Source organism: Capra hircus, chromosome 29 (genome assembly GCF_001704415.2).
Source record: "Capra hircus breed San Clemente chromosome 29, ASM170441v1, whole genome shotgun sequence".
Taxonomy (NCBI): Eukaryota; Metazoa; Chordata; class Mammalia; order Artiodactyla; family Bovidae; genus Capra; species Capra hircus.
The window spans coordinates 17,168,151-17,189,879 of record NC_030836.1 but is presented as its reverse complement, the minus strand read 5'-3'; the positions used below and the strand labels follow the sequence as shown (position 1 = coordinate 17,189,879).

At 43.9% G+C, this 21,729-nt stretch overlaps 1 protein-coding gene and 1 pseudogene across 1 annotated transcript in view; one reads left to right on the top strand and one right to left on the bottom strand.

The window, feature by feature from the left end:
- The window catches only part of GAB2 (GRB2 associated binding protein 2), a 177,938-nt gene that overhangs the window by 69,649 nt on the left and 86,560 nt on the right, over positions 1-21,729 (bottom strand). The window lies entirely within an intron of this gene.
- Positions 1,693-15,994, top strand: LOC102181656 (annotated as a pseudogene).

The window sequence follows — 21,729 nt, the reverse complement described above, 5'->3', positions numbered from 1 at the left end:
AAAGACTGACAGTAGAAGTATGGTGAAGACTGTGGAGAAACTCTCACGCCCTGTTAGCAGGAATGTGAGTTGGTATAACCACTTTGGAAAACTACAGCAGTGTTTACTCTAGCTGAACACACACCCCAGGGCCTTGGATCTACTCCCAGATGCCTACCTCAAATAACTGCGTACACATATTCATTCAGACATATAAAAGTATGTTCACTGCAACATCATTCATAATAGCCCAGATCGTGCCTGCCTTTCTGCATTCCTTATTTCAAGTGCTTGCTATCTATAGTCTGAACTATTTTCATAGCTTCCTAACCAGTTATTCTAATTTAATGCCTATAAATGACTCCAGTTTAATCTTCCAATCAGAGAAAAAATCCAATCACATCATTTCCACTTCTCTATCCAAAAATCTAATGACTCCCTATCACTTGCATAGCAATGGCTAAGTCCTATGGCTTAGTTTTGTCTTTTTTTTTTTTTAAGCTAAAATTTGAAAAAGATTTTCAACGTGGTAAAACATAACATAAATTTTACCATTTAAATGTATAGTTCTGTGGCATTAAATATATATACACTGTTATAGTGTCACTGATATTATCCATCTCCAGAACTTTTTCATCTTCCCAACCGAAATTCTCTACCCATGAAACATTAACTTCCCATTCCGCCCTACACTCAATCCCTGAAAACTATCAGACTTTTGATATCTTTGAATCTAATTACTCATATATGTGGAAGGACATAATATTTGTCCTTTTGTGACTGGCTTCTTTCAACTTAGCCAATTTGACTTATTTCACTTTATGGCTAATTCCTGGCATAACCCAGTCAGGTAGAAGAAACACTATTAATTCAGATCAACAAAAACTCAACCAAGGGGCACAAGTGCAGAGAAATAAGGAGAGCAATGAGAATGAGACAGTGAGGTAAGGAGAGAAGAAGATAGATGATTCAGACTGTGATAAGCAAAGCAAAGCTTGCGATTAGGGTAAAAGACTCTTGCTCTACAATCTTGGACAAACTTAACATCTCCCAAGCCTTAATAACCAAATATATAAAAGGGGAAATAACAAAACTAATAATATTGACTTGAGAATTAAACATGGTTATTAGGTGTGAAGGCAGCCAGGACCAAACTGCATGACACACGCCAAGAACACAGTTATTGAATCGAAAGCAGCCCAAGGACACTCTGAGGTCATGTAACTGGCAAAGGAGTTAACACCATGAACGAGTCCCAGATTTCCAACTTATTTTTTCACCAGTAAGAGGTGTTATTTTGTCCTTTGTCTGGCCCCATACCACACAACAGCAACTCCTCTGAATTTCAGTTAGAAGTATCAGGATTCTTCCAGTCTGTTGGATTCAAAATCATCTACTTCCAATTCAACTCTCCTTGCTACCTAACTGTTCTTGACAAGTCAATAACTATATTCACTAAAACAAGCACAAATTCTTCTAAATGCTTCGAAGGATAAAGAAAAGAGGCAAGACCCAAACATTCCTTTCAAGTAACTTTCAATGTTTGCAACAATGCAGGGAGGTAAGACACGATCACATATCCCTAAAACAAAAAGCAGATTTTTATAAGCAACATAAAAGGAAATACAATACAAACTGGACCACTGAAGCAGAGAACCAAACCTTTAGGAATGGGCAGGAGAGGGAGCGGGAGAGAGAGGAAGAGAAATGAACATGGATGAGTATGAACTGAAGAAGGCAGCGTTTGATGTATGGTTTTGGGAAGGAAGGAAGGAGAAAAGGTCAGTTCTTATAGAGCACATAGTATGACCAAAACCTGGGTATGGGAAAATATAAGACAGGTTCAGAGAACATGGAATAGTCTTCTCTAAATGTGGGAAAGAAGGAGGAAAGGAAGAGTTTGGTGGTCTTGGAAAAGTCAACACCATCCTACAGATTTTTTTAAATTTAGTTTTTAATTGATGCACTCTACGAATTTTTAATCTTTCCTTTATTGACAAGGGGGAGTCACTGAAGCGAACAGATCAGCAGAGAAATGATTACTACTGCTGTCCCCTTAACTGGCAGAATGAGGAAGACCGACAAGAGAAAGGAAAAACAAGAGGCAGGAAAACTAAGAAGTTGTTGCAACAGCCTGCAATAGTGAGAGACGATGGTAAGGGGGACAAGAACACAGAAGACAACGCAAGTCACTTTACTCAACAGCAGGGCTCAAAGAAGTACATGGCATCAGGGTCCACCCTTGAGAAAGAACCTTCCATTTGCATCTATGATTTAGAGAACACCACCACCATCTCTGTTGAAATAGAAGTGACTGTTTTCCTTTTGTGCCCAAATTCAGTAAAACAAACAAAACAAAACTGTTTCACAACCACCCAGACCACAGATGTGCACCGTGGGTACACATGGCCCAGAAGTTGCATCATTCTGGCTTTAAGTGGAGAATTCATATCCCACACGAAGCTGTCTCTGCTCTTCAGATTAGATCCCAAGGTCTCCAACCATGTAGAATGCAGCCATTACTTCTTCCTATTGAACTAGGCACCTAGAATACTTAGAGGGATCCCAATTTAGCTTCACACTGGCCAGGTCGCACGGAGCACTGTGCTCAGTTTTGGTGGTGTAAAGGGTCTTGAAATACAATGGTACCAGGATTTAGCGAGGTTCTGACTGGAGTCATGATTGTTATCTTTTGAGATACAAGGAGTTGATGCACAGCAGAATGGTTTGATGTGTTCTGGGTGATCCCACATACTAAAGCTCAACTAGGGTCAGCAGGGGCATGCTACAGAAAAGTAGATTTTTTTTTTTATTCACTGTAAATGAGAACTTTCTAAAAGAGTGGTCCCAAGCAGGTCCTTTGGAAACTGAAGAACTACTCAGCATCAGAGATACTAAAGAGGATTTAGCCTAGAGCAAGGTTAGCAAACTTTCTCTGTAAAGAGCAGAGAGTAAGTATTTTAAGCCTCACAGATCAGACATTCTCTCACAACTACTCAGATCTATAGGGGCGTGGAAGAAGTCATAGACAATTTGGAAGCAAACAAGAGTGTCTGTGTTCCAATAAAACAATTTAGAAAAAGAGGTGGTGGGCAAGATTCACTCGCTGTCCCCTGACCCAGACTAGAGGGAGGGAAGGAGATTCAAGCAGTAGACAGTAAACAGAAAGGACTAAGGTCTCTTCCCACCTGGAGAGCCTTATACATTTTTAACTGAGAAAATCTGACATGGTAACATCTCATTTAATCAGATTATTCAGATTCTTGGAACAGAGGGATATGTTCTTCCCCCAAACCAAGTATTAACTAGAACTCCCTTAGTTTCAGCCTTGACAGTTGAAAATATTTCTGAAACTCTAGAATCTTCTGCTTTGCCTTAAGTTTTCTACCCGAGATAACAGAACTCTGATGACTAAGGACTTCTCAGAGCCTCAAACCATCTTTCCAGATACCAAATCTCACATGCCTTGTGGCTAAAGTTGTAGAAGGGTCAGGGTATTTCTTGGAAGAGGGTTTTGTGTAACTCCTGGAAATGGGCGTGTCCTTTCAACTTCCCTCTTTCTGATGAGGGTAAAGCCAAAAACTGCCAACAAACCAGGAGAACCCTGTTAAGTAATTAATTAGAATCTAACTGAGGTTACTGGCTGATGTCAATAAAATGAACTTACTAGTCAGGGACATTAAAAAAATAATACATCTTCAAAAAGCTCTTTGCTTTAAACACATCAGAAAAAAAAAACAACAACCCACCTATAACACAGGCACACAGTCATCACTCACACTTACCTCTTCCCTGGTGAAACTCCCAAGTGGTGATATGATTTGAGTTCCAGCTCAAACGTCACAAAGAGAGAAGAATTTGATCTGCCCTGTGAGTACATGATACACAACTATATCCTAACACACAGCAGATCACACTTTTGCCCCATAACAGTTAAGAGCAAACAGTAAGAGTCCAGCGGGTCCCATAACAGTCACACATTTCTAGAGGAACATCTCCTGAGAAAGAAGCTTCGTGCTATCCTTCCTCTACGTATGCTTCAGCTACTTTGGACCATGGTGACTTTTTTACACTCGGGAGGGGAAAAAAGGCACTGGCTGAGCTCCTGCTACATTCCATGCGCTTTCTATCCATTATCACATTTAATCCTCAAGCCTGTGCTACGAGGCAAATCCTTTTTCACAGGTGAGGAAAAAGAAGTTCATAGAATTTAAACAGTTTGCAGAGATAACAGCCCCAATCTTCTGGTTCAGTGGGTCAAGACTTAGGTCCAGAAAGAGAAGGAGAAGCTAATGCAGATGAAGTGCTGACTACATTTTGAGAAACACTGGCCACAGAGTTTATGAAAGGTCAAGTTCACAGTCAGTAGGTGATGGCTATAGAGAGATCAGAAAGAATCTAGCTCTCAGCTCTTAGTCCAAAGTTATTTCCAGTCCTCAAATCCAAATGCCTGAGGATCACAGTTATATGCTCCCGACTCGGACGGAGGAGCCTGGTGGGCTATAGTCCATGGGGTCGCAAAGAGTCAGTCACGACTGAGCGACTGCATTTTCACTTTTCACTTTCATGCACTGGAGAAGGAAATGGCAACCCACTCCAGTGTTCTTGGCTGGAGAATCCCTGGGACGGTGGAGCCTGGTGGGCTGCCGTCTATGGGGTCGCACAGAGTCAGACACGACTGAAGCGACTTAGCAGCAGCAGCAGCAGCAGCAGCATTCATCTGAGTAATAATGTTTCTGACTCTAACGAACCTTCTTTGCTTCTTTGGCACAGAATGAACTTTACCTTACTGTAAGATGGGTCCATTCCGAGGTCAGGGGCTTTTTTATCTCCAAAATTTAGCACAGTTCTTGATAGATGTTATATACTATATAACTCTCCAATGAAAGATACACCAAAGGAAAAAAAAAAAGGGAAGAATGTCTATTTGCCCCCTCTTTTGGTGAAAACAAACAAAACCTCTCAGTTCTGTGGTATGCTCTGGGATTCTAACCTGGAGAAGGAAATGGCAACCTACTCCAGTGGAGGAGCCAGTAGGATCTGACAGTAAGATTCAGCTCGAGGGCTTTTGTTCGTGTTATTCAGAGCGGGCGTTCTCTCTCACTGGGGAGAAGGTTGGGAGGACAGGAGCCCGAAGCTGCAGTGACCACCCTTTGGAGTCTAAGAACAACCGAGACACAGAGAGCAGAGTGAAATGCACCTGCGTTAAATGTGAGTCCTAAATCAAGATGATTTGGAAGCCAGGTTTCCCTTCTTGGCTTAGGTGTCTCCACAAACTCTTTGTTCACTTCAGGCAATTCAGGGGACTAGCTAATCAACACAGGTTTTAAGTATGTGAACTATTCTGGGACCCAGAACCAGTTTGTTATCAAAATGACAACTCAGGGGTCCTTTCCACATGCTCTTGTCAAATTCATTATTCAATCCATTTTTTACTTCCTTCGCTTTCAATTTCTTTTCCACTAGTATTTACTCCCCTTTTCCTTCCAGTCATTCAGTCAACACTTACTGGATGCGGACAAATGTTAGCACTTCCTAGCGCCAGCTAGCTCCTTTGAGATCCCATGGCCTGTGGGAAGGACAGGCAGGTACAGTACACAGGGCACTCAGTGGCTGAGGTCAGGGCTCCAACGGAGGGATGACAGAGCGCTCTCTGCGTGGAGGGGTCATGGCATGTTGCAGAGTGCAGATGCCATCTGGATTGGGTTTCAAAGGATGAGAGGAGTTTTGCTAACTCTCTCCAGAAAAAATACTGGAGGAGGAACTTTCCAGGAAAAGAGAATAATACAAGTACAGTTAACTCTCATTATTCACCAAAGTTATGGTCTATAAAGTCACCACAAACACTGAATTACAAATACCGAATCATTTCTCCTCGAGGAAATTCAACGGTCAGGTTCCTGCAAGCCTCTGGCCACATCATCTTTACATAATCTTGTTTTATGCTTGTTTCTGCATAAAGGCGCCTTATTTAACATATACCGCTCATTTATTAATATTGACCTCGTGACTAACAGGACTGCAGCTCAAGTCTGATGAGGATCTAATATGTGTTTTCTCCATAAGGCACATGATGATCTTCTTGTGCTTAGGCCTCTGGAGAATAGTTCAGCACTCTGTTTGGGAGGCATTTTATTTTGGTTTAATTAATCAATTTTTTTTTTTTTTGCTAAGGAGCTCACATTTCTTTTTTAACATTTAAGTATAGTGGCTTCACAATGTTTTATTAGCTTCTGCTGCAAAGCTAAGTGAATCAGTCACACACATATATATATTCCTTTTTCCTTGGATTTCCCTCCCATTTAGGTCACCACCAAGCACTGAGTAGAGTTCTCTTGCTATATGGTAGGTTCTCACTAGTTATCTATTTTATTCATAGTAGCGTGCATGCATGTAGTGTGTGTATATAGTGTATACATAGTGAGTATGTGTGTGTATAAGCCACTCCCAGTCTTGATGATTTTAAATAGTAAAATCATCAAACAAAACAGTGAATAAAAATGGCAGGAAGAGGAAAAGGCATTAAAGTTATGTCTTTGAAGCTGAAGGATGAAGGACAAAAAACAGCATGGAAAGTTGACCACTGAAAGGAAGGCTAGAAGAGCGATTTGTGGCTGCTTTAAGCAGGGTTTCACATGCTGGGTTTTACATCATTTTCAAAAATAAAATTTGATATGAATTTAAAAATTTGAGGGGCCTCTCCAGTGGTCCAGTGGCTGGGACTCCGCAGGTTTGATCCCCGGTTGGGGAACTAAGACCCCACATACCTCCCAGCCAAAAAACCAAAACACAAAACAGAAGAAATACTGTAACAAATTAAAAAAAGACGTTAAAAATGGTCCATACTAAAAAAAAAACCAAACCTTAAAAAAAATGGAGAATTCCCCCACAGAACAATAACATACATTTTGTGTGCATACTCAGTCATGTCCAACTCTTTGCAACCCTATGGACTATAGCTTGCTAGGCTGCTCTGTCCATAGAATTTTCCAGGGAAGATTGGAGTGGGTTGCCATTTCCTGCTCCAGGGGATCTTCCCGACCCAGTGACCGAACCCATGTCTCTTGCGTCTCCTGCACTGGCAGCTGGATTCTTTACCACTGAGCCACAGAGGAACCCCAACACACATTTTAGTCTTTATTAATAAACAAAAGCCACTAGGAATTCATTAACTCAATTATTTTACTAGCCACAGTATCTACATATTTTTTAAAAATACAAACATGCAAAACATTTATTCATTGCATAAGTAATGCATGGTGCCAGAGAACGTGTGTGTTTTCAAGGACCCAGTCCATCGTGCTGGAATCACTGTCGTGCACCTAACGGAGCAGCCCAGGCAGAGGGAACAGCATGTGCAAAAGCCCCGAGGAGAAAGGAACGCCGGCTCATGGGAGGACCCGACCGCAGGGCACGGAGCAGAGAGACAGCCGTGGAGACCATCAGGAGGACGGCGCAGGGGCAGGGTGTGATGAAGCCCCGGAGGCCACTTTGTGAGGTGCAGCGATTATCCTAAATAGAACAAGACTGGAACTTTTCCTGGTGGTCTGGCCAAGGCTGTGCTCCCAATGCAGGGGGCCTGGGTTTGATCCCTGGTTAGGGAACTAGATCCCACGTGCTGCGGCTAGGAGTTCACATGCTGCACCTGAAGATCCATGTGCCACAACTAAGACCCCAGCTAAGACCCAGTGCGGTCAAATAAATAAATATATAAATTAAGAAAAAAAAATCGATTTAAAAACAATACAGCAAGATCCCTCAATAGGGGTATATTAAGTAAACTGAATCATTAGAACTGAAGAAGCAAGAACAATGTGGTATGATCTGACTTTTATCAAAAACCCTGTATGTTTATGGATTCATATATGTGCATACCACCACATATACATGTGTGTACCTATGGTTCACATATATAGTATACACCTACACACTCAGTGTCTTACAAATGCTCAGAAAAGCATTCCAAACTGTTACCAATGGGTTCTTGGGGAGGAGAATGGGTATTTAAGAGACTAAGGGAACTTTCACACCCTAATCCATATACTTCTGTATTTTTAAATAAACAGACATGAGGCCACTGGATGGGTTTTCATTTTTTTCGTATTTTACATTTCTTAAAGATCATTCTGGCTTGTAGCAAGTGAAGGGCAGGGTGGAAAGAGCATGAGTAGGGAGCTCAGACAGACAACTGGCGTCTGGATCAGGACCATGACAAAGGATATACACTTTCAGGATATATTTCAGAGGCTGAAATGGCTGACTCTGGTGATGGGCTGAATATGGGGGATATGGGAGAAGGAAGAACAAGGGAAGTCTCTAAGACTTCCAGCTTGAGCAAGCAGGTTTTATGTTATGACTTACGGGGGAGAAGGGAGCCACAGCCACAATTCTCTATCCTCAGTGCATTCTACACATCCTATTCCTACCGCATGCTATACAAAGGAGTAAAATGAATTAGACACGTGTGAGAGGGAGAGGGTCACAATCTGGGAAACCAAAGAGCCTTGTATCAGTGATTACACTGACTGAATTCTGAGATTGATTCCCCAAAGACCAGGTCAGTCTTTTTGCAGAGGACTCAGGGAATCCATTAGTGAAATTACCTCTCCCATTGAGAAAACAGCAAATGAATCATTGCCAACCCTTTACGTTTTGGAGGAACAAAGGTCATTTCATCGAAGGGTTTCCCTTTCATGTCCTTCAGTGTTCTGATCTGAGTTGTATTCAATGGTTTGAATTAAGCGAAAGTTGCCAGGGAAAACGAGGGCACAGATGGGGAAAGGGTAGACAAACCAGGCCCACAAATATAGTTAAACTGTTTCCTTTCCTCTAGGACAAAGGCTTCTCTCAGGCATCTCCCCTACTCCAAGTAAGAGAGAGAAGACAGCTTCACAGGTTTCTGCTTCCCTAAAGACCTGGTTTCGTGCTTTCTTAAGCAACAGCGGTATTTAAAACTCTCCTGTGTGTCAGGATCACTGAGACATCTGTTCATAGGTAGACACTCCCAGGTTCTAGTCTCAACAGAGATTCAGACTCAGTAGGTCTAGAGTGCGGTCCAGGGACACAAACTCCACACGACTCTATTCAACACTGCCCAAGGACCCCAGTTTGAGAAGCACTGCACTACCCTGTTCAAGACAGTCGATTAAATGTCGTCATAATTTGATGAGCTGTGCTGCAGAAAGAAGCGGGTCATGCAGCTCTGGGTTATACTTTGAACTCTGTAGTCAGTTAGCTGGGCATGGAGGGAACACTTCTATGCTGTGAGTCATGGTTTCCCCATTAATAAAGCACAAGTGTTGACTTTCTGGATCTCAACTTACCTCCAGTCTCTGACATTTTAAGACCCCAGGAAAAGAGAAAGGGTTGGAAATGTCAAGTAGGGCTTCCTACTTGTACCAGAGTGACTCTCCCCAAGGTACTAGGACGGTGGATATACAAGAATAAGAGCGTAAGATCCAGTGCTTTCTGGAACTGGCTGGTTATAAGCAAATATGGAAAAGCTACTCTTAAGGTACAAGATGAACCAGGCGCGGGGCCCTTCTGGAGCCTGGCTTCTGTTTCCTAATCACAGCACTCAATATAAAAGCAGGGAAGTAATTCAAAGGATGGAAGGAGAGACTGAACCCAATTTCAAAGATTAACCCAGGTGTTCAAATAAATGCCCTGTCTACCCCCTGGGAGCCCTCATTTACTTCAATCCAGCTGCCTGAACTATGTATATCTGAAAAAACACTCCCACACAGAGACTCCCCAAGGCTTCCATGTGATTTATTGGAAAGGCTTTTGTTTAATTTATAGGTCAGTATACACCATTAGAAGAATGACCTCTGGAGCTAACGTTTCTTTTTGTTTCCCCCCTTGTTTTAAATGGATATTACAGAGGTATATAATTTATATGCAATAAAATTCACCGATTTTAGGAGTTCAGGCCGATGGGTTGTGATGAATGTAAACACCATATAACTACCATCACAATCAAGACAGAACAATTCCATCATCCCAAGGATCTGCCTGCTCTAGCGTATCACAGTAATGGGACTACACAGTCAATATTCTTTTGTGCCTGTCTTCTTATGCACAACATAAAGTTTTATGACTCATCTAGACTGCTGCGTGAATCAGCTTTTAATTGCTGATTTTAACTGCTGATAGTATAACATCTTAAGGAGTTACCATATTTGTTTATCCATTCACCTGTTAACGGACAGTTACATTCCAGTTTGGGGCCACTGTGAATAAAGCAGCCAGGAATAATCACGTGTAAGTCTTTTTGTGAAAACGTCAATTCTCTTAGGTGAATACCTATAAGTGGAATGGCTGGGTCACATGGTAAGTACACACTTAATTTTATAAGAAAATGCCAAACTGTCTTACAAAGTGCTTGTCCATTATCAGTTTACACTAGCGATTTGTGAGCATTCTAGTTTTCCACAACACTTGGCCATCAGAACCAATCTAGTGGGTAGGCAGTGGTGTCTCGTTGTGGTTTTAATTTGCATTTCCCTGATGACTAATGATGCTGAGCATTTTCAATGTGCTTATTGGTTGTTTATCTTCTTTTGTGATGTCTGTTCAAATCTTTTGCCCATTTTTAAATTCATTTTTTATTATTGAGTTTTAAGAGTTCTTTATATATATTTTGGTTATGGTCCTTTGTCAGATATATATATTGAGAATATTTTCCCCCAGTTTATGACTTGAGTTTTATTTTTTTATTTTTAAATAGTGTCTTTTAAAGAGTGAACGTCTTTAATTTTGTTCAATTTATCATTTTTTAAGTAGCTGAGGCTTTTTTGTGTCTTATATTTCTTACCTAAGAAAGTCCTATCTCAAGGTCAGAAAGATTTTCTGCTTCGTTTTCTTGTAGAAGTTTAATAATTTTAGTTTTTATGTTTAGGTCTATGATCCATTTTGGGTCAGAGTGAGGTCCATGTCTTTCCACATGAATATATAGCTGTTCGAGCAGTGTTTGCTGAGAAGAAATATCCTTTCTTTATCAAGTTGCCTGAAGTATAAATGACATAAAATTTAAAATCTTTAAATTATACTTGATATACGTGAAAGTGAAAGTCACTCAGTCATGTCTGACTCTCTGAGACTCTGTGAACTGTAGCCTGTCAGGCTCCTTTGTCCATGAGGATTCTCTGGGCCAGAATACTGCATGGGTAGCCCTTCCCTTCTCCAGAAGGGATCAAACCCAGGTTCCATCGAACCCAACCCAGGGATCGAACCCAGGCCTCCAGTGTTGCAGGCAGATTCTTTACCATCTGAGCCACCAGGGAAGCCCCTGATATACACGGGGACCTGATAAATATATATGTCGTGTCTCTTAATTTGCAAAAATCTCCTAGAAGTTGTCTACAACAACTTATCTTTACTTTAAGATGTGAGACTGTTATCAGATGGGAGAGATGGAGCTGAATGAATCCTGAATGCTGTACAGAGCATTTCACAGGGAAGGGGCAGAGACACAGTGGGGCTCTGGTGCCCTGAAGCGTTATTACTTTATGAGCTACTGTTGGCCACTAAGCTGATTCAGAGCTGTCTCTAGGTGTGGGAGTGTGTACTGACCACTTCAGAAAATAGAAGAACCAGGATCTTTCCATCTTGAGAGGTAGAAACCACTTATTCCATTTATTTCCAGGTATCCTCTCTTCCCGCATCTGTGTGAACAATGCAGCTGAATAAATATCAGAATCGAAAATTCAGCTCTCAGATAATTTTCCATCTCGAGGCAACCCGACTCTGTAATATAGGATCCTCTGGGGCCCTAGACTCTCCCAGAGTCTCAATCTCTTCCATGACTTCAGGACAAAAGTTTGCAGGTTCCTCAAGCATGTCTCAGGCTCAACCCTGGTTCCTTTCTAAATAAAGCTCTGTGATTGAAACCAACCATTTCTGACCTTAGCCCTTTTCTGAGAAAATAACGTCCCACTGTAGCAGTTAAAAATACAGAAGCAAGTCCAGCATTTTAATATCTAGACTGAATATTTCTATATTAAAAACCTTGCACCTATTCACCATGCCTGACCTCTACAGAAATTTGGTACTTTATTTTTGTTAGAACCTTCAACTTTTACTGTATCCTACACTGAAATGAGCTTTCCATAAACCTGGATATAACATGAGTCATTAATCTTAATAAATCAATCCCAACCAAATGAAAACCTACACACTTTCTAAAATATCAACACAGAGTGAAATTAGACAGGAAAATTTCTCTAAAAGGATTATAAGGAAGCAGTCTTTATTTATAATAGCTCCAAGTTTCATCACGAACATTATTACTTCAGATGCAGAAGTATTTTGTAAGCTTCTTGAAGGTAGAGAAAAGATGCATGGTACAGTGGAAACTAGACAGGATTTAGAATCTGAAGATGTAGGTTCAAATTCCTGGCATCACTTACTAGTCACGTGACCCCAGTGAGTCACCTAACTTCTCTGAGCCTTAGTTTCCTCACCTGTAAAACAGAATGAAAGCCACCTTCTTAACATAGTTATAGAGAGAAAAAAATAAGGCAAGGTTTATGCTTTTAAATGCTATGTACAAATATAAACCTTATCTTCTAATTGTTTGGAATATGTGCTTATTATCCCTGTATTTGGCCATACTTCAGTGCAAGAGACCATAGTAGGTAAAAAAAGGATCTCCTGATGTCTATGTAGGAGACATAAGCGGCCAGTGAAATCACACACTCTTAAGAAAAGTTAGGTACGACACCCCTATATAAACTCCTAACTTTGAAATGTTAACTTTCCAACTCGGTCACTAAGGATGCTTAGTGAACACCACCTACTCTCACATGCACCTGTAGTCCTGGAAAAACCACCCTTTTCCATACACGAAGCTGCAGCTATAACACATGGCACAAGGCTCGAGACAAGTGGTGGTTGAAGGCTACATGTCCTAAGCCACGGGCCTTCTCGGCTAACTTAGACTTGTCACTATTAATATCTGGGCTTCTATTAATACTCTCCCTTTCCCTGTGAGCTAATTTAAATCTGTTCTGTAAAGCTATTCTTAAACCGCACGTTCTGGAGCCTGGGCCTGGTTCCCAGCTACAGATCATAACTCTCCATTTTGGCTCTTCTACTTGCAGAAACATTAATAATAGGAATTTTGCCCCAGCTGATTCTCAGAGGAGAGGTGGCACTCTGTTGGAATTTGGGGAGGGACAAGTCTTTGTTATGCAGGACTGTCTCATGCCCCTCACACACACACACATTTCTACATCCCAAAGGGTGTGGTACTGCCACTGGCTGAAACCCACTATAACCTGACATCTACCTGTCTCTGCCACCTTGATCCCTGTTGACTTTAGTCTCTTCTCAAGGTAGAACGAGGACTGGGGACGTTCCCCTCTACATCTTGAGAAAAGGTTCTTAGCTTCTCCAGAGCTCCCATCTTTGTGGAGAGACAGATTAAGGCTCTGATACAAGATCTCCTGAGGACTGGGTTGCTGAGACCAACGGAAGGTCACTGTTGCTCTGCTGAGACAGTTTTAACCAACACAGGTTTTTATTCTCTTCAAGTCACATGAGGGTTGAGGGGCAGGGAGGCTCAGGTAATGGGGTGCATGCTAAGTCGCTTCAGCCGTGTCCAACTCTTTGCGACTCCATGGACCGTAGCCTGCCAGGCTCCTCTGTCCATGAGGATTCTCCAGGCAAGAATACTGGAGTGGGTTGCCATACCTTCCTCCAATGGGTCTTCCTGACCCAGGGATCAAACCCACATCTCTTATGTCTCCTGCATTGGCAGGTGCGTTCTTTACCATCTAGCACCACCTGGGAAGCTCCCAGGAAATGGGGAGCGACTGCTAATGAGTCAATGAGGATGGGACTCAGGGAGGCGGGTAACCAGAGAGTGGTGGGTCCTGAGAGAGGTCCCTACCATAGCTCAGTCACAGAAATCAGCTTCGTGCCGTGCTGCCAATGACTAAGAATACTGACTTCCCTCCCAACTCCAGGCTTGGAAACACTTCTTTTTCCATGTCTACAAGGCAGAGGGTTATGCATCAACAAGATGCTCTCAACCCACTGAAGGCCACAATCAAATGAATGTCCCAGGTGTTTAATGTAAGCTCTGAGCCAGGCTGTCCCATGGAGGAGGAAGAAAAGCAGGAGGAGGAGACTGGAAAGGATAGATCATCTCCCTATAGTTCTTCAGTAAGAAAATGCAGAAGGGCCAGCCTCTGCGGCTGAGGGGAGAGGGAGGGAGTTGAGGCGGTGGGAAGATGCTGCACTCTGGGGTAAACTGCAGTCGATGAGGGATCATTTCTCAGAACCAAGTCAGAAGCGAGTTCAGGCAAGTGTGGCTGCCGATGCGGCTTTGAACACCTCAGAAGGGAGGATGGATTTCTCAGGAGTGAAAAAGATGCGCTCTCTAGGAGTCAAAGAAAATGATAACAAATCAAGCACTAGGCCTCCTCCTCCTACCAAACGCAAAGGGTGCTCTGATGAGAAGTCCAAGGATCGCTCTAAAGAAAAAGGGGCCTCCAAAGAGTCAAGCGAGAAGGATGGTGGTGGGGATAAAACTCTCGAGGCATAGCGCTGCCAGTGGTAGCGGCAGCACCAGCTCTCCTCCAGCTCCTCTTCGGTACTGAGCCGCCCAGGAAGTCCCAGCACACGCCCCAGTGCCAGCGCCATCAGCTCTGTGGCACCCCGAGCCACACTCCTTCCCGGTATAGACAGGACAGGAGGAGGCATTCCCCTTCCAAATCGAAACCACCCAATGGAGAAGGAAAGGACAGGAAAAGGGAGCCGTTCCCCTAAATCCACTAAGGCGCACCCTGGGAGGCTGACCAGGAATGTGCCCAAGGATCATGTCGAGAGGATCCTCTCCAGCTTCAGGAAAATAAACATGATTGACATGCCTCCAGAAAGGATGCACTCTCATCTGTCTAAAGGCTACACCTGTGCGCAGTTTGAGAATCCAGATGAAGCCTAGAAGGCACTAAAGCACAGAGACGGAGGACAAATTTGTGGCCGGGAGGATCACTGTCACCACTGGGCTGGGCCTCTGGCCCCAGCCACCCGCCAGGTGATTCAGCCTGCCAGAAGAGTGCTGCCACCGCCTCCCAGGTGGCGCAGGTCACCTGAGGGTGCAGGAGGTCATGGTCCCCTCGGGCACGCAGGTCCCAGTGTGTGGTGATCCTACCCCCCACCTCGCTGCCAGGACACGAGCCCCTCCAGCTCCGACTCCGCCCCGATAAGCAGGGCCGCTGAAGCTCTGCCCCTGTGACTCACATCTCACTCGACTCGCTTTTGTCACTTTTCCAGCCAACAGAGGATCAGTAGGAAAGAAATCTCTCACTTGGGCAGGCTTCAAAGGTGTGGGCAGCAACCGACACATTTACCCTGGCAGTGGACTTCCAGATGCAGCAGGGCTGTTGGTTTGGGGTCCTGCCTATTAAGACACCCCCCAGTTTTCTGGCTGGCCAGCTCCCACGCTTCTGGTGCCCGAGACTCAGCTTAGTGGCAAAGCCAGCAGGGATGAGCAGAGGGCTGCAGGTCGTGGTTCGGCCCCCGCCTGGGAGCGGGCTTTCCATCCCACAGATGACCTGGGGCCAATCTGGCGGCCCAGTCAGGCCCTAGCCTGCGGGTCTGCAGGGTCCCTCAGGAAAGAGTGTGCTTTTACGCAGCTGCCCTTCCAGTTAGCCTGGCCCTGCTCGAGTCCTCTCCTGACCTCTAGGGTCACGTACCCACTGTTATCTGCCCCCAAATTACATGTGTCTTTTCACATGTACTCATGCGTGCGGCATGCATGCACACATGCCCCATGGCTCCCTTTCTCTCTCTGAAAATGGTGAGCGAGTTGAGAGCCAGCTCTGCCCCGTTGTCACGGAACCCCAGGCTGTGCTGGTATCCATGGGGGTCTTACAGCTTACCTTGGCAGCCTTTTTGGCTCTTATCGTAGAGTCAGTACTACAAATTTTCTGTTCTGAGTTTTACAACTTTGTAGCATTCAACCATTCCAGTATTCTTGCCTGAAGAATCCCAGGGACGGCGGAGCCTGGTGGGCCGCTGTCTATGGGGTCGCACAGTCTGACACGATGGAAGTGACTTAGCAGCAGCAGCATTTTAGATAATGTTGTGTTTGTACTTTATTGTGTAGAATAAAAGGGCTGTGTTTAATAAACCTAGGATTAGAGTGCAAAAAAACAAGAAAAGAAAATACGGGAAAGGCAAGACGGAGACTATTTTCTGCTTTCTCTAAGCTGTGGGGTGTTCAGCTTAAGAATAATAACTAAATTCATTTACTCTATGTCAGGCACTGAACTATGCACTTTATTATATATATTTCATCCTTATAACCATCCTATGAGCAGTTACTATTTCTGATCCCATTTTAAAGATGAAGAAACTGGGGTATGAAGCAGCTAAGTAAACTTAAGAATAGATTAAAAGCTACAAAGTGTCAAGGCCAGGATTCCTGACCCTTGTCTTTGGGCCCTTCTTGCTAACCAAGGCTTCTTCTCTTAAACTCAGATCTCAGCTAGAGATGCCTACAACTTTTTTAGATCTGAAGTATTAAGACTCTCAGTGAGGGGGGCAGAAGCTAGAACTGAAAACAGGACACTCTGTGGTGGTTTAGTCTCTAAGTCACGTCCAACTCTTTGCAACCACATGGACTGTAGCCTGCGAGGCTCCTCTGTCCATGGGGATTCTCCAGGCAAGAATACTGGAGTGGGCTGCCATTTCCTTCTCCAGGGGATCTTTCTGACCCAGGAATCCAACCCGGGTCTCCTACGGTACGATAATACACTGCTCTGCGTGACATCTGTCTTTCTCGGCCGTGCTGGGTCCTGGCTGCCGTGTGCAGGCTCTTTGCTGTGGCATGCGGGCTCTTTAGTTCAGCCTGCAGGATCCTGACTTGCCGCACATGGGCCCTTAGTGGTGGCATGCAGGTCCTAGCTCCCTGACCAGGGACCACACACGGGCCGGGCTCCCTGCCCTGGCAGCACCACGTGTTCACCAGGAGTGTCCCTATGTCGAATCTTATAATGAGAGGAACTTTCAGTGGTGATTTGTCAGAAAAACTGGGTTCTATTCTTAGTCTATCCTTTATTGTGTAATCTCAGCAAAGTGCATGACCTCTCAAAGATGCATGAAGCTGTTTATCTTATGGAGTTGTAATGTTTATCTCACGAGGTTGTAAAGAGAATCAGGGGTGTGTAAGCATTAATGTGTCTGCTTTGGGACCATTTTGAAGATTTTTTTTTTTTTAAGTTCTCCAAATGTTTGGATCAATACAGCTGCTGGATAAACTAAGTGTTACCCACCACAATAAAGCAGACAGTCCTGAGACCAGATCAGAATCCTGGATTGTTGGGAATATTAATAGCCACTCCGTTTTCTTTATACGTGAACCCAATGGAAAGCATCCAATGCGACTCCTCTCTGACTCAGGTACTCAGGGAATGATTCCCTTCCTCACTCCTTCCCTGCACCGATCCCTCCCCTACTCCTACCCTGCCGGCTTTGTGCTTTCATCATGAATTACAGGGGACTTGTTACTCCAGAGGCTAAGGAATAATCCAGGTGCAAACAGAACAAGAACTGTCTGGGATTCCCCCGTCTCAGGATCACTGAGGCTCACAAGCAGCACTAGCAGCCTCCCTATGGTTCAGTTCCCCATCCCCCAAACAGGCTGATTCATTTGTTCAGGGGACACCATGGAGTCCTGCCAAATGCAAATAGACTGACTATGGGGCACGTGCCAAGCTATGCTGGGAGCGGGCTCATTACTGCCACAGTCACTACAACAAATAACAACAAAAGCCTCTAGGTACAAATTAGCACACATAATAAACTTAATTCAAGAAACACTGAAGAGACCCTTAGTCACATTTTAATTCAAACAGCACTGTTGATCACAGAAGGGCCTGGTGGCCTCTACAAACTGAAAATAAGATGCTGGTACAGATTAGCTTCTGCTATGCTCGGTGACCCTACCAAACTAAATTCACTTAGTACTACTACTGCTACACACACACGCACACGCACACGCACACACACACGCACACGCACACGTGAAAGGAATGCCGGGAAGAGCGCAGAGTAAGTGAAAAGAACTCACAGTCTGGAAATTATGAAGGGGGTCTGTGTTCTGTTCCAAACTGGATTATTACTTAGCCTCTGGACTTAGAAGTATCAAGTCCCATGTAATTTGTTCATAAAAGCACAAAGCCAGGAGGGAAGTAAAGGAATCATTCACTGAGCGCCTGAGTCAGACAGGAATCACATGAGGAACTTTACATAGGACTCACATGTGAACAGGAGTGGCTATTAATAGTTCCAACAAACCGAGACAAAACCACTGTGATGAGACTTGCAAACCTCTTTTCCAAAGTAATAAACACATAATGTGCTTCAACAGGGACAAAACACCAGCTGCAGAGACAAATAATATTAGCTAGCATTTGAGCACCTATACGATGTGCCAGTATTGTGCTAAACTCTTTACTCACGGACGCTGTCTGATTTTCAATACTCACAACCACCTAGGAAGTACATGATACTATCTTCAATTTGTGGATGAACAAACCGAGGTGCTTAAAGTGGTTAAGCATCTTGTCTGGTCAGTCAACCAGGTTCAAGTCCCACCTCAATCATCTGCCTGTGCAGGAGACACAGGAGACGCAGGTTCGATCCCTGGATTGGGAATATCCTTTGGCGAAGGAAATGGCAACCCACTCCAGTATTCTTGCCTGAGAAATCCCATGGACAGAAGAGCTTGCAGGCTACAGTCCATGGGGTTGCAAAAAATTCAGACACAATTTAGGGACTAAACAACAGCAGCAGCAATATCCCAACAGTGAATGGAGATAAGACCAGTCCTCCCTGGCACTCACTGACTGCTGCAAGGACTACATATTACACAGAAGAGTGAAGTGTATATAAAAGTATTTCACCTTCTCTTAAGTGGACTGCAATCAACGGCAGGCAGAGACTATGGCACACGATCTTTTAAAAACCCTGGTGGCTCAGACGGTAAAGCCTACAACGTGGAAGACCTGGGTTCAGTCCCTGGGTCGGGAAGATCTCCCGGAGAAGGAAATGGCAACCCACTCCAGAAAAATCCCATGGACAGAGAAGCCTGGTAGGCTACAGCCCAGGGGGTTGCAAAACGTCAGACATGACTGAGCGGCTTCACTTTCAAAAAGACATAGAGCATGAACTGAATGACTGTACATTCATCATCACTATGAATGAGTAGATGATATCAATGCAAATATGAATATAATGATTGTGCACTCAAGATTACAGATGAACAAAGTCTGCCTGCCTAGTCATCTTCTCAGCATATTCACTGAGCACCCACGTCTGCGGTCTGCGCTGTGCCGCCCCCCATGGAGGCACAGTGATGAGCATGAGGCCCTGGAGGAACCCAGCAGTGCGCTAAAGGGAGCAAAGGCGGCGGTGAGAGCCAGCACAGCCCGAGTGGGGACCCATCACGGCAGGCAAGGAGAGACCCAAGGAAAACAGGCTGGGGCAGATGGTGGAAAAGCTATAAATGACCCTCTAAGAAGAATTTCAAAAGAATCAGCCAACTGAAGGAGCTGCCTTAGGAGAATCAGAGAAGCACAGTCACATGAGGAAGGAGGGGAAAAAAGGGCAGGTGGAGAAACTGCTGTTGTTGTTCATCCCTCAGTTGTGGCTGACTCTGCGAACTATGGACTGCAGCGTGCCAGGCTTCCTTGCCCTTCACCATCTTTTGGAGTTTGCGGAAACTCATGCCCATCAAGTCAGTGATGCCATCCAACCATCCCATCCTCTGTGGCCCCCTTCTCCTCCTGCTCTCAGTCTTTCCTGGCATCAAAAGTCTCACGTGAACTTGAAGCCCACCGCTAAGTTCTGTTTAGGGCTGGCTGCTTATGCGATTTCTTCCCCTCTTACTCCATTCCTGTCTTCTTAGCTTATACTGATATCATAAAAGTCTCCTTCTTCTTCTTTTATGCCTTTGGCCTACCTAGGTTACAAACGACCCTGATTTTAGAGGGTCTTCACGCTCAGTAAATATGCTGCAAAGATGACTAGGCAGACAGGCTATTTCAACTTCTGTTTTCTTATCTGTTAGATCTTTATGACATCCCAAGAGTATCATGCACACAAGATGAGGTGTCATGTCACTGTTCAACAAGTAGATATCCACATGTAAAAGAATGAAGATGAAACTTGATACGGTATACAAAAATCAGCTAAAGATGGATTAAAGACTTAAGTGTAAGAGTTAGAACCAACGCACAGGACAAGCTCCGTGTCGGATCTGGCAATGATTTCTTGGATATAAGACCAAAAGCACAGGTAGCCAAAGGAACAAAACAGGTAAATTGGACTACAGAAAAAGTAAACCTTCGGTGAGTCACAGGACATGGTCAAAAGGGTGAAAAGACAACCCAGGCCGCGAAAAAGAATTCTTGCACATCATATATCTGATAAGGGCTTAATGTCTAGAATATGTGAAGAACCGTTACAACTCAACAACAGCAAAAACTACCTCAGTAGAAAAGGGGCAGATGTGAACAGACATTGCTCCAAAGAAGATATACAAATGGCCAATGTGCACGTGAAAAAATGTTCAACCTCACCAACCATTAGGGAAATGCAAATCAAAACCACAGTGAGGTACCAACACACGTTCACTAGGATGGTTACTGTCCAAAAAAAAAAAAAGAAGAAGAAGAAAATAACAAGTGAGTCAAGGATGTGAAGGAACTGGAACCCTTGTATACTATGGTGGGAATGTGAAGTGGTGCTGCTGCTATAGAAAACAGTTTGGTGGTTCCTTAAAAAATTAAAAATAGAATTTCCATATGACCCAGCAACTCCACTTCTGGGTATATACCAAAAAAGAATTGAAAACAAGGCCTCAAACGATATGCGTATCCCATGTTCACAGCAGCATTATTCAAAGTAACCAAAAGGTGAGCGCAATCCACTGTCCATCTATGGATGAACGGAGAAACAAAATGCAGTCTATACATACAATGGAACATCATTCAGCCTTAAAAAGGAAGGAAATTCTGACACATGCAGCAACATGGATGAACCCTGCAAGCTGAAAGCGCAAAAAGACAACTCCTGTACAATTCCACAATTATCACTGAGCTTTGGATTTTTAACCATTAAAAAAAAGAAGAAAAAAGGATTAAACTATTCTACATTTCCTTTCAGCTGTGAAAATACGAACACACTGAAGGCTAAAAAGATTAAGAATAGGCCAGCAGAAGGAAGCATTTTTGAGCACTTATTGTGTGCAAAATACTGTGATGGGGCTGAGAGATTCACAAATACAAACCTAGAAAAGGAAGGTGATAATTTCTGATTTGAGAGAAACAAAGGTAGACATCACCATGTAGGTTGTAGGTTACAGGAGAGCGTGATTAACTGCTAGGGGAAATCCAGGAAAATCCACCAAAGAGGTGATAATTGAGGGGCCTTGATTTTTGAGGAGGGATGCGAGGGATTAGAAAGAATCAGTCAGGCAGAACAGAGGCAGAAGGACCAACCGGAGTCCTTACAGAGAACGGACGTACCAGCAAGGGCACAGTCCACAGCAGAGGTGGAAGCCAGTCTGGAAAAGCAGTCTGGGAGCTGGTTGGTAAACACCCACAGAGTGGGAAAAGGAGCTCGGATTTTATGCAGTGAGGAAACACTGACAGCTGAAGCTGGAGAGAGACAAGATAGGACGTGCATGTCATAGAAACATCATTTTGGCAACAGAGTACAGGAGGGAAGGTTCAG